The following is an 11,864-nucleotide window of genomic DNA, read 5'->3' as shown; positions in this document are numbered from 1 at the left end:
TTTAGGACAACGGCCTCCAAGTACTGGGAGGCAGTTGTCTTTGTCTTGGCAGCCTTTCTTTGTCCCCTTGAGTGACCGGCTGTTGTAGTGCGTATACACTGCTTACCTTTGTCCCTGTGCTCGCAGTGTGCTGCACGCGTTGAGGTTAGGCGACGGCTACTGCGCCGCTTCCGCATCTACCCCGCCGACCATAGTCCCCGAACCAGACTTCGACGTACATCCAAGTCTCCCCATGAGCAAGCAGCAACAGCTCAGAAGTCTTCTCTGACGATACAAAGACTGCTTTTCGACGTCATCGAGGATTCGACAAACACCTGTTGCAAAGCATCGCATCATAACCGAAGAGTGCGCTCGACCACTCCGCCAGAGCCCTTACCGAGTTTCGACGCGAGAACGTGAAGCTATTAGGCAACAAGTCGACGAAATGCTGCGCGACGACACCATCCAGCCGTCGAAAAGCCCGTGGGCATCTCCTGTTGCCCTGGTTAAGAAAAAGGACGGAACCCCACGTTTCTGCGTCGATTATCGTCGACTGAACAAGATCACGAAGAAGGACGTATACGCCCTTCCGCGGATAGACAACGCATTGGATCGGCTCTGCAACGCTAAATACTTCTCGTCGATGGACCTCAAGTCTGGCTACTGGCAAATAGAAGTCGATGAGAGAGATCGCGAAAAGACCGCCTTCATCACGCCAGACGGCCTCTACGAGTTCAAGGTCATGCCATTCGGACTGTGCTCGGCGCCTGCAACCTTTCAGCGCGTAATGGACACGGTGTTAGCAGGATTGAAGTGGCAGACGTGTCTTGTTTACTTGGATGACGTCGTTGTCTTCGCCGAAAATTTCGACGACCACCTTAGCGGCTTGCGACAGTATTCATCATCATCATCATCAGCCCGGTTACACCCACTGCAGCGCAAAGGCCTCTTCCATACTTCTCCAACAACCCCGCTCATGTACTAATTGTGGCCATGTCGTCCCTGCAAACTTCTGAATTTCATCCGCCCACCTAACTTTCTGCCGCCCCCTGCTACGCTTCCCTTCCCTTGGAATCCAGTCCGTAACCCCTAATGACCATCGGTTATCTTCCCTCCTCATTACATGTCCTGCCCATGCCCATTTCTTTTTCTTGATTTCAACTAAGATGTCATTACCTCGCGTTTGTCCCCTCACCCAATCTGCTCTTATCCCTTAACGTTACACCTATCATTCTTCTCTCCATAGCTCGTTGCGTCGTCCTAAATTAGAACCCTTTTCGTAAGCCTCCAGGTTTCTGCACTGTAGGTGAGTACTGGTAAGACACAGCTATTATACGCTTTTCTCTTGAGGGATAATGGCAACCTGATGTTCATGATCTGAGAATGCCTGCCAAACGCACCCCAGCCCATTCTTATTCTTCTGATTATTTCCGTCTCATGATCCGGATCCGCCGTCACTACCTGCCCTAAGTAGATGTATTCCCTTACCACATCCAGTGCCTCGCTACCTATTGTAAATTGCTGTTCTCTTCCGAGACTGTTAAACATGACTTTAGTTTTCTGCAGATTAATTTTTAGACCCACTCTTCTGCTTTGACTCTCCAGGTCAGTGAGCATGCATTGCAATTGGTCCCCTGAGTTACTAAGCAAGGCAATATCATCAGCGAATCGCAAGTTACTAAGGTATTCTCCATTAACTTTTATCCCCAATCCTTCCCAATCTAGGTCTCTGAATACCTCCTGTAAACACGCTGTGAATAGCATTGGAGAGATCGTATCTCCCTGCCTGACGCCTTTCTTTATTGGGATTTTGTTGCATTCTTTATGGAGGACTACGGTGGCTGTGGAGCCGCTATAGATATCTTTCAGTATCTTTACTTACGGCTCTTCTACACCCTGATTCCGTAATGCCTCCATGACTGCTGAGGTTTCGACAGAATCAAACGCTTTCTCGTAATCATTGAAAGCTATATATAAGGGTTGGTTATATTCCGCATATTTCTCTATCACCTGATTGATAGTGTAAATATGGTCTATTGTTGAGTAGCCTTTACGGAATCCTGCCTGGTCCTTTGCTTGACAGAAGTCTAAGGTGTTCCTGATTCTTTTTGCGATTACCTTAGTAAATAGTTTGTAGGCAACTGACAGTAAGCTGATTGGTCTATAATTTTTCAAGTCTTTGGCGTCCCCTTTCTTATGGATTAGGATTATGTTAGGGTTCTTCCAAAATTCTGGTACGCTCGAGGTCATGAGGCATTCCGTATACATGGTGGTGAGTTTCTCTAGAACAATCTGCCCACAATCCTTCAACAAATCTGCTGTTACCTGATCCTCCCCAGCCGCCTTCCCCCTTTGCATATCTCCCAAGGCTTTCTTTACTTCGTCCGGCGTTACCTGTGGGATTTCGAATTCCTCAAGACTATTTTCTCTTCCATTATCGTCGTGGGTGCCACCGGTACTGTATAAATCTCTATAGAACTCCTCAGCCACTTGAACTATCTCATCCATATTAGTAATGATATTGCCGGCTTTGTCTCTTAACTCATACATCTGATTCTTGCTAATTCCTAGCTTCTTCTTCACTGCTTTTAGGCTTGCTCCATTCCTGAAAAAATGTTCAATTCTATCCATATTGTACTTCCTTATGTCAGCTGTCTTACGCTTGTTGATTAACTTCGAAAGTTCTGCCAGTTCTATTCTAGCTGCATACATTGGCGTTTCTTGATCACATCTTTCGTCTCCTGCGAGAGTTTACTGGTGTCCTGCCTAACGGAGTTACCACCGACTTCCATTGCACACTCCTTAATGATGCCCACAAGATACCGTTCATTGCTTCAACACTAAGGTCCTCTTCCTGAGTTAAAGCCGAATACCTGTTCTCCAGCTTCATCTGGAATTCCTCTATTTTCCCCCTTACCGCTAACTCATTGATCGGCTTCTCATGTACCAGTTTCTTCCGTTCCCTCCTCAGGTCTAGGCTAATTCGAGTTCTTATCATCCTGTGGTCACTGCAGCGCACCTTGGCGAGCACGTCCTCATCTTGTATGATGCCAGGGTTAGCGCAAAGTATGAAGTCTATTTCATTTCTAGTCTCGCCGTTCGGGCTCCTCCACGTCCACTTCCGGCTATCCCGCTCGCGGAAGAAGGTATTCATTATCCGCATATTATTCTGTTCCGCAAACACTACTAATAACTCTCTCCTGCTATTCCTAGTGCCAATGCCATATTCCCCCACTGCCTTGTCTCCAGCCTGCTTCGCGACAGTATTAGAGGCCATCAAATCATCAGGGCTCACACTGAAGCCGAAAAAGGGCCGCTTCGCTTACGATGAGCTTCTGTTTCTAGGCCACGTCATCAGCAAATCAGGAGTATGCCCCGACCCGCAGAAAACAGCTGCCATTGCAAAGTTCCCGCAGCCCACCGATAAGAAGGCAGTGCGTAGATTACTTGGCAGGTGTGCCTGCTACAGGCGCTTTGTCAAGGACTTTTCACGCATCGCTGAGCCGCTAACGCATCTAACCAAATCTGATGTCGAGTTCAAGTGGCAAACGCCGCAGGACGACGCATTTCAAAAACTAAAAGGACGCATGTAGTCGCCGCCGGTACTTGCACATTTCGACGAAGACGCCGATACCGATATCCACACTGACGCCAGTAGCCTAGGTCTCGGTGCCGTCCTAGACAAGAAGAAAGACAGCCATGAACGGGTCATATCTTACGCTAGCCGGTCGCTGTCAAAAGCGGAAGCCAATTATTCTACGACTGAAAAGGAATGCCTCGCCATCATTTGGGCAACAGCAAAATTCCGCCCTTACATATATGGCAGGGCATTCAAATTCGTCAACGACCATCATGCGTTGTGTTGGCTAGCTAACTTAAAGGACCCTTCATGACGGCTGGCGCGGTGGAGCCTTAGACTATAAGAATACGACATCCCTGTAACCTACAAGCCCGGACGAAAATACTCCGATGCCGATCGCCTATCACGAGACTCCAGTGACCCGCCGCCGCAAGATGACGAGGATGACGACGCCTTCCTGGGAATAATAAACGCGGAAGACTTCGCTGAAGAGCAACGAGTAGACCCGGAGCTAAAAGGCATCGTCGAGTATTTGGAAGGGAACACCGACGTAGTACCTAGAGCATTTAAACGCGGATTGTCTTCGTTCACATTACAAAAGAACCTGCTCGTAAATAATAACTTCTCATCAGTCCGCGCCAGCTACCTTCTTGTTCCGTCAGCGCTGCGTCCAGAAGTACTGTACGCCCTACATGACGATCCTACAGCTGGGCACTTCGGATTCTCCCGGACGCTGTCGAGGATACAGGAAAGGTCTTACTGGCCGCCGACGCCACCCGTTACATCAAGACATGCCGAGACTGTCAGCGACGCAAGACGCCACCGACAAGGCCAGCGGGATTACTACAGCCGATCAAGCCTCCTTACCGACCTTTTCAGCAGATCGGGATGGACTTGTTGGGACCCTTTCCAACATCAATTTCCGGAAATAAGTGGATCGTCGTGGCGACGGACTATCTCACCCGCTTCGATGAAACTGAAGCTCTGCCGGAAGGCAGTTCAGCCGAAGTGGCGAAAGTTTTCGTCGAGAACATCCTGCTGCGACATGGTGCCCCAGAAATCCTCATCACCGACAGAGGAACAGCGTTTACAGCAGAGCTCACCCAAGCCATACTGCAGTACAGCAATACAAGCCACACGAAGACAACTCGCAGACGAATGGTCTGCTCGCAACCACCCGCAGACGAATGGTCTCACGGAGCGCTTGAACAAGACACTCGCCGACATGCTAGCAATGTACGTCGACGTCGGGCACAAGACGTGGGAGGCGGTCCTGCCGTACGTAACCTTTGCTTACAACAGCGCGGTGCAAGAAACAACACAGATCACGCCGTTTAAGCTGGTTTACGGCAGGAACCCGACGTCGACGCTCGACACCATGCTGCCGCACATCACCGACGAAGAGAATCTTGACGTCGCGACCTTTCTTCAGCGCGCCGAAGAAGCCCGACAACTCGCCCGCCAACGGATCAAGAGCCAGCAGCGTACCGACAGCCGACACTACAACCTCCGACGACGCTTCGTCGAGTACTAGCCCGGTGACCGTGTTAGGGTTTCGACCCCTATACGCCGACGAGGACTGAGTGAGAAGCTTTTGCATCGCTATTTCGGACCGTACAAGATCATCCGAAGTGTTGGTGCACTGGACTATGATGTCGTGCCAGACGGCATTTCGCTATCTCAGCGGCGCCGCTCAAGACCTGAAATAGTCCACGTTGTGCGACTCAAGCCGTACTACCAGCGTTAATGAACTTTGGGACTTCGCGTTACCGACCTTTGGAGTTTGTTTCTTTTCGTTGTTTTGTTACTTTTCTTTAATAAGTGTCCTTTTGCGTTTCGCTCTCTTATATTTGTAGCATCGGGACGATGCTTCTCAAGAGGGGGGTAATCACACGTGTTCTTTATCTTAATAGGGCGATCACTTCTCGCCGCCTAACGGATGTTATCGCACAGCACAGGACGCGCCTGCATGTAAACGAAGTTTCTGAAATGTTATCAATGGTTCCGTCCACTGTGTTTCTCCGCAACTTGTGCAATCTGATTGCATGTGTGCGCGACGCGAATAATGTGGAACTTTGTGGAAGCCACGCGGGTCCCAGCGATTGCTCTGGAACATTCGATGACAGATGTATGAAAACCGACGCGCTTGACCCGCTCATCAGATTTTCGACGATCGCCGACCGTGTTCGCCACTATCGTTGTGCTATAAGTGTAGCCTGTTTTGTGGGCACAGGTTCGCCCAATAAAAGTTAGTTTTGTCGTTCACAGTATTGCTACTGTGTTATTCAACGTCACCACCACGTGACAGTATGTGATCTGACTGATTACGAAAGATTGTATCAGCCGTATGATACTTTCTTGCTTCATACCTTGGTGCTCGTTAGTAATTAGTTTGATTAATCTCAGGGTGTTTGTTACCTTTGTGTCTAACGTCTTTATGGTTTCCCCATTTGTGCCTTTGTTTTCGATTACTACACCCAGCACCTTGAGCTGGTTGACTATTGGGATATTCCGCCCGTTCTTGGTGTGTAGCTTGATTTCCTCTTGAAACTTGTTTCTGTCGTATCCTTTGGGAGGCCTGCCCCTAAGTTTGGGGCGGTGCAAAAGAAGTTGAGTTCTCTGCAGAGCATGTGAGGCCTGTTCCTATGAGGTATTCCTCTACTGTGCTAATTGCAGTCTGGAGTCGTTGTTCTATTGATCTGTCGCTGCCATCACAGGTCCAGATAGTATTATCGTCCGCGTAGATTGTGCGATTCAGGGACTCTGTGTGATTTAATTTTCGGGAAGTCCCATCACGAGGAGATTAAACAGCATCGGGGAGATGACAGCACCTTGCACGTGCCACCCCCCCCCCCCTCCCCCTATGTCAATCCCGGGTGACGTGAGCCCTCCGACGGAGATGACTGCTTTGCTGTCTGATAGGAGGCTCTTGATCTAGTTATACGCCCGTTGCCATGGTCCTATTCGTTCGATGTTTTCTAATATGGTTGCGTGGTTGGCATTATCGAATGCCTTTTTAAGATCAAGGCCCAAGATGGCGCTTGTAGAGCGCGCTTTATAATCGATTATCTGATGCTTAAGTTGAAGCATCGCATCTTGTGCCGAAAGGTCTTTGCGAAATCCTATCTTTGTACCTGGGTATATGTTATTATCCTCTAAGAATTTATCTACTCTGCTTAAAATTACATGCTCCATTAATTTTAAGACGCAGGATGTTACGGAGATTGGTCTGAGGTTGTCGATGTCAAGGTACTTACCAGGTTTTGTAATGAGCGTTTTCGCCACTTTCTTCCATTGAGCTTGCACTTCTCCCTTTACCCAACACTCGTTTATGTGTTCTGTTAGTTTGGCGATCGATTCATCATCGACGCTCCTGAGGGTCTTGTTGGTTATACCGTCCGGGCCTGGGGCTGATTTGGTGTTTAATTTTTGTAGGGCCGCGTGGATTTCTTCCTCTGTGAGTTTCTCATCTAATTTTGCGTTTGTATTCCAGTTGTACCTAGGATAGCTGCAAGGCGGTGCCTGTGTTGAGTATTTCTGCTCTAATTTATTGAGAAATTCCTCTTCTGTGCCCTCATATGTGTGTATTAACTTATGAATGGCTTGAATGTGGTTTTTCTTGTTATTTTCATGGGCAAGCGGCAAAACCTGAGCCTGTGCCAGGTTTTGCCGGTGCTTAATTGTCCGTCCATGGAATTACATATCTCGCCGCATTATTGTTTGGTCAATTGCTTAGCATGTTCTTCTATATTTTTTTGGTGAGGGAGGAGCGCTATGCGCTTTCTTAACTTTCTGTTATGCTTCTGACCGCTAAGTTTATTCTGAAGCGACTGCTTAGCTTCCCGCATGTGGAGACGTCTGCTGTCGCATTTCTCCAAGTTAGATTCAGGTTGTGCTATTTTTGTGGCAGCTTTGACGTCATCGCTGAGCTCCTTAGTACATTGTTCTATGTCTGGGATTGATCGTTGCTGTGTCGTCTCTCGCGTTCTACGAAATAATTTCCAGTCTACTAATTGGATTTGTCGTTCCTTGGGTCTATACGGCCCTTCTCTAACCTGTAACTCCAATATGCGGTAGTCGCTACCCAAATCTTCCAGTGTGTTGTGCCACGTCGCCTTTTCGCCTTTTCAATGTTTTGGTAAAGCTTAGGTCTGGGGTTGTGTCCCTGTTTAGCGCCGTGCCTACTCTGGTCTGAGTGGCGGGGTCTGTGACGAGCATGAGGCCTAATTCTTGAGAGACGTTCCATGAGTCGCTTCCTTTTGCTATGGTATATAAATATTCCCACGTGGTGTGGGGGCATTAAGGTCTCCTCCTATAACTATTGGATTTTCTCCAGCAAGTCTGAGTGTTTTCTTGAATAGGTTCTTGGATTTGTGTTTATGTAGCATGGGGTTGCTATAAATGTTGAGAATAAATAAGCTTCATCCTGTCTTCTTTTTCGGGATGAGTTCCAATAGAATATTCTCAAAGTGCGTTATGCGTGTGTTGTGTTGCACACAAGTTATGTTTCTTTTTACCAGCGTGGTTAATGTCCTGGTATCCCCTTCGGCATAGCGAAAAGATCTGTATCCTGCTAGCTTCGCAATACCGTGTGTTTCCTGTAGAATTATGACGTCCGGTGTATCGTTGTCTTTTAAATACTGCTGCAAAACTGACTTTTTGTTTTCGTAACTTCTACAAATCCATTGCCATATCCTGAACCCTTTTTAGCGCGCCTTAATTCGGATGCGACCATGGGAGGGAGACTGGTGGGGAAACAGAAGGTGATCTAATATAATTGGGTGGTTGTGAAGTAGGAAAGGATTGTGGTGCTTCTGGTGCAATGGATAGGAGTCTATCACCTGGTGACTGGTTTGCCTTTGAGATGTCTAATCTACTCATATTTGCTGATATCGCCTTAGCCATTTGGTCAATCATTTCGTCCCGTTTTTCATTTGACTTTTGTATCTCTACTAGGGTCTTTTGAATATCGGCTAATGCTTTATATACCACTATGCTATCTTGTTTATCACTTCTGGCTTGGGCCTTGCGTTTCAGTGGAGGGGGGTCATCCTCTTCGTCCATCTTATTGTCCGGGATTTTAGAGGGCTCTTTCGTGCACGCGTGTGGAGTGGGAGTTACCTGATTTATTTGGTTTTTTTCCTTCCTTGAGAATTTTTATTTCGTCGCACATACGTGCTTGAAAAATCTTCAACTGCACGTTCTCGTGTATTAGTTGCTTTATCTCATTATTAATGACGGTCCCCCCACCAGCCCCCGGGGGCCCGCCATCGACCACGTCTGCCCAGCTCATCGTGGTTGTCTGGTTTGCTGAAGAGGATGGCCTAGTTCTGGAGCTGGATATTTAACTGCTGAATCCGTGATGCATGTTTCCTGGACATCACATGGTGCATTTAGGATAGTTTCCTAATTCGCACTAAAGGTGTGTCACTGCATTGAAATAATTTAATGAGCTTACTTTATTAGCGCTCTAGCGATCCCGCAGAAAAATAAGATGACTGATGTGCGAGACCTACCTCCGAATAAGCAATGAACTCGCGGCATCGACTTATTGTTTCTCCAACAATTTCCAAGTAATAATTGTCAGTGACGAATGTAGAATTGTCGAAACAGCGACTGCATTGGGGATACGTCACTCAACTCGATTTTCATAGTTTTTGTAGTGGATAGGTCAAACGCTATAAAACAGCGGTGGTAGGTGGTTCAAAGAAGTGTTTGCTGTGCCCCAAGTCTAGTAAGTACGAGTCATCATCATCATCATCATCATCAGCCTAGTTACGCCCACTGCAGGGCAAAGGCCTCTCCCATACTTCTCCAACTGCCCCGGTCATGTACTAATTGTGGCCATGTTGTCCCTGCAAACGTCTTAATGTCATCTGCCCACCTAACTTTCTGCCGCCCCCTGCTACGCTTCCCTTCTCTTGGAATCCAGTCCGTAGCTCTTAGTGACCATCGGTTATCTTCCCTCCTCATTACATGTCCGGCCCATGCCCATTTCTTTTTCTTGATTTCAACTAAGATGTCGTTTACCCGCGTTTGTTGCCTCACCCAATCTGCTCTTTTCTTATCCCTTAACGTTACACCCATCATTCTTCTTTCCATAGCTCGTTGCGTCGTTCTCAATTTCAGCAGAACCCTTTTCGTAAGCCTCCAGGTTTCTGCCCCATATGTGAGTACTGGTAACACACAGCTGTTGTACACTTTCCTTTTGAGGGATAGTGGCAACCTACTGTTCATGATTTGAGAATGCCTGCCAAACGCACCCCAACCCATTCTTATTCTTCTGGTTATTTCAGTCTCATGATCCGGATCCGTGGTCACTACCTGCCCTAAGTAGATGTATTCCCTTACCACTTCCAGTGTTTCGCTACCTATCGTAAACTGCTGTTCTCTTCCGAGACTGTTAAACAGTACTTTAGTTTTCTGCAGATTAATTTTCAGACCCACCCTTCTGCTTTGCCTCTCCAGGTCAGTGAGCATGCATTGCAATTGGTCTCCTGAGTTACTAAGCAAGGCAATATCATCAGCGAATCGCAAGTTGCTAAGGTATTCTCCATCAACTTTTATCCCCAATTCTTCCCACTCCAGGCCTCTGAATACCTCCTGTAAACATGCTGTGAATAGCATTGGAGATATCGTATCTCCCTGTCTGACGCCTTTCTTTATAGGGATTTTGTTGCTTTCTTTGTGGAGGACTACGGTGGCTGTGGAGCCGCTATAGATATCTTCCAGTATTTTTACATATGGCTCATCTACACCCTGATTCCGTAATGCCTCCATGACTGCTGAGGTTTCGACTGAATCAAACGCTTTCTCGTAATCAATGAAAGCTATATATAAGGGTTGGTTATATTCTGCACATTTCTCTATCCCTTGATTGATAGTGTGAATATGGTCTATTGTTGAGTAGCCTTTACGGAATCCTGCCTGGTCCTTTGGTTGACAGAAGTCTAAGGTGTTCCTGATTCTATTTGCGATTACCTTAGTAAATACTTTGTAGGCAACGGACAGTGAGCTGATCGGTCTATAATTTTTCAAGTCTTTGGCGTCCCCTTTCTTATGGATTAGGATTATGTTAGCGTTCTTCCAAGATTCCGGTACGCTCGAGGTTATGAGGCATTGCGTATACAGGGTGGCCAGTTTCTCTAGAACAATCTGACCACCATCCTTCAACAAATCTGCTGTTACCTGATCCTCCCCAGCTGCCTTCCCCCTTTGCATAGCTCCTAAGGCTTTCTTTACTTCTTCTGGCGTTACCTGTGGGATTTCGAATTCCTCTAGGCTATTCTCTCTTCCACTATCGTCGTGGGTGCCACTGGTACTGTATAAATCTCTATAGAACTCCTCAGCCACTTGAACTATCTCGTCCATATTAGTAACGATATTGCCGGCTTTGTCTCTTAACGCACACATCTGATTCTTGCCTATTCCTAGTTTCTTCTTCACTGTTTTTAGGCTTCCTCCTTTCCTGAGAGCCTGTTCAATTCTATCCATATTATAGTTCCTGATGTCCGCTGTCTTACGCTTGTTGATTAACTTAGAAAGTTCTGCCAGTTCTATTCTAGCTGTAGGATTAGAGGCTTTCATACATTGGCGTTTCTTGATCAGATCTTTCGTCTCCTGCGATAGCTTACTGGTTTCCTGTCTAACGGCGTTACCACCGACTTCTATTGCGCACTCCTTGATGATGCCCATGAGGTTGTCGTTCATTGCTTCAACACTAAGGTCCTCTTCCTGAGTTAAAGCCGAATACCTGTTCTGTAGTTTGATCCGGAATTCCTCTAGTTTCCCTCTTACCGCTAACTCATTGATTGGCTTCTTGTGTACCAGTTTCTTTCGTTCCCTCCTCAAGTCTAGGCTAATTCGAGTTCTTACCATCCTGTGGTCACTGCAGCGTACCTTGCCGAGCACGTCTACATCTTGAATGATGCCAGGGTTCGCGCAGAGTATGAAGTCGATTTCATTTCTAGTCTCACCATTCGGGCTCCTCCACGTCCACTTTCGGCTAACCCGCTTGCGGAAAAAGGTATTCATTATACGCATATTATTCTGTTCTGCAAACTCTACTAATAATTCTCCTCTGCTATTCCTAGAGCCTATGCCATATTCCCCCACTGACTTGTCTCCAGCCTGCTTCTTGCCTACCCTGGCATTGAAGTCGCCCATCAGTATAGTGTATTTTGTTTTGACTTTACCCATCGCCGATTCTACGTCTTCATAAAAGCTTTCGACTTCCTGGTCATCATGACTAGATGTAGGAGCGTAGACCTGTACAACCTTCATTTTGTACCTCTTATTAAGTTTC

This window comes from Dermacentor andersoni, chromosome 3 (assembly GCF_023375885.2).
Source record: "Dermacentor andersoni chromosome 3, qqDerAnde1_hic_scaffold, whole genome shotgun sequence".
Taxonomy (NCBI): domain Eukaryota; kingdom Metazoa; phylum Arthropoda; class Arachnida; order Ixodida; family Ixodidae; genus Dermacentor; species Dermacentor andersoni.
Note: the sequence above shows the minus strand (reverse complement) of the source record.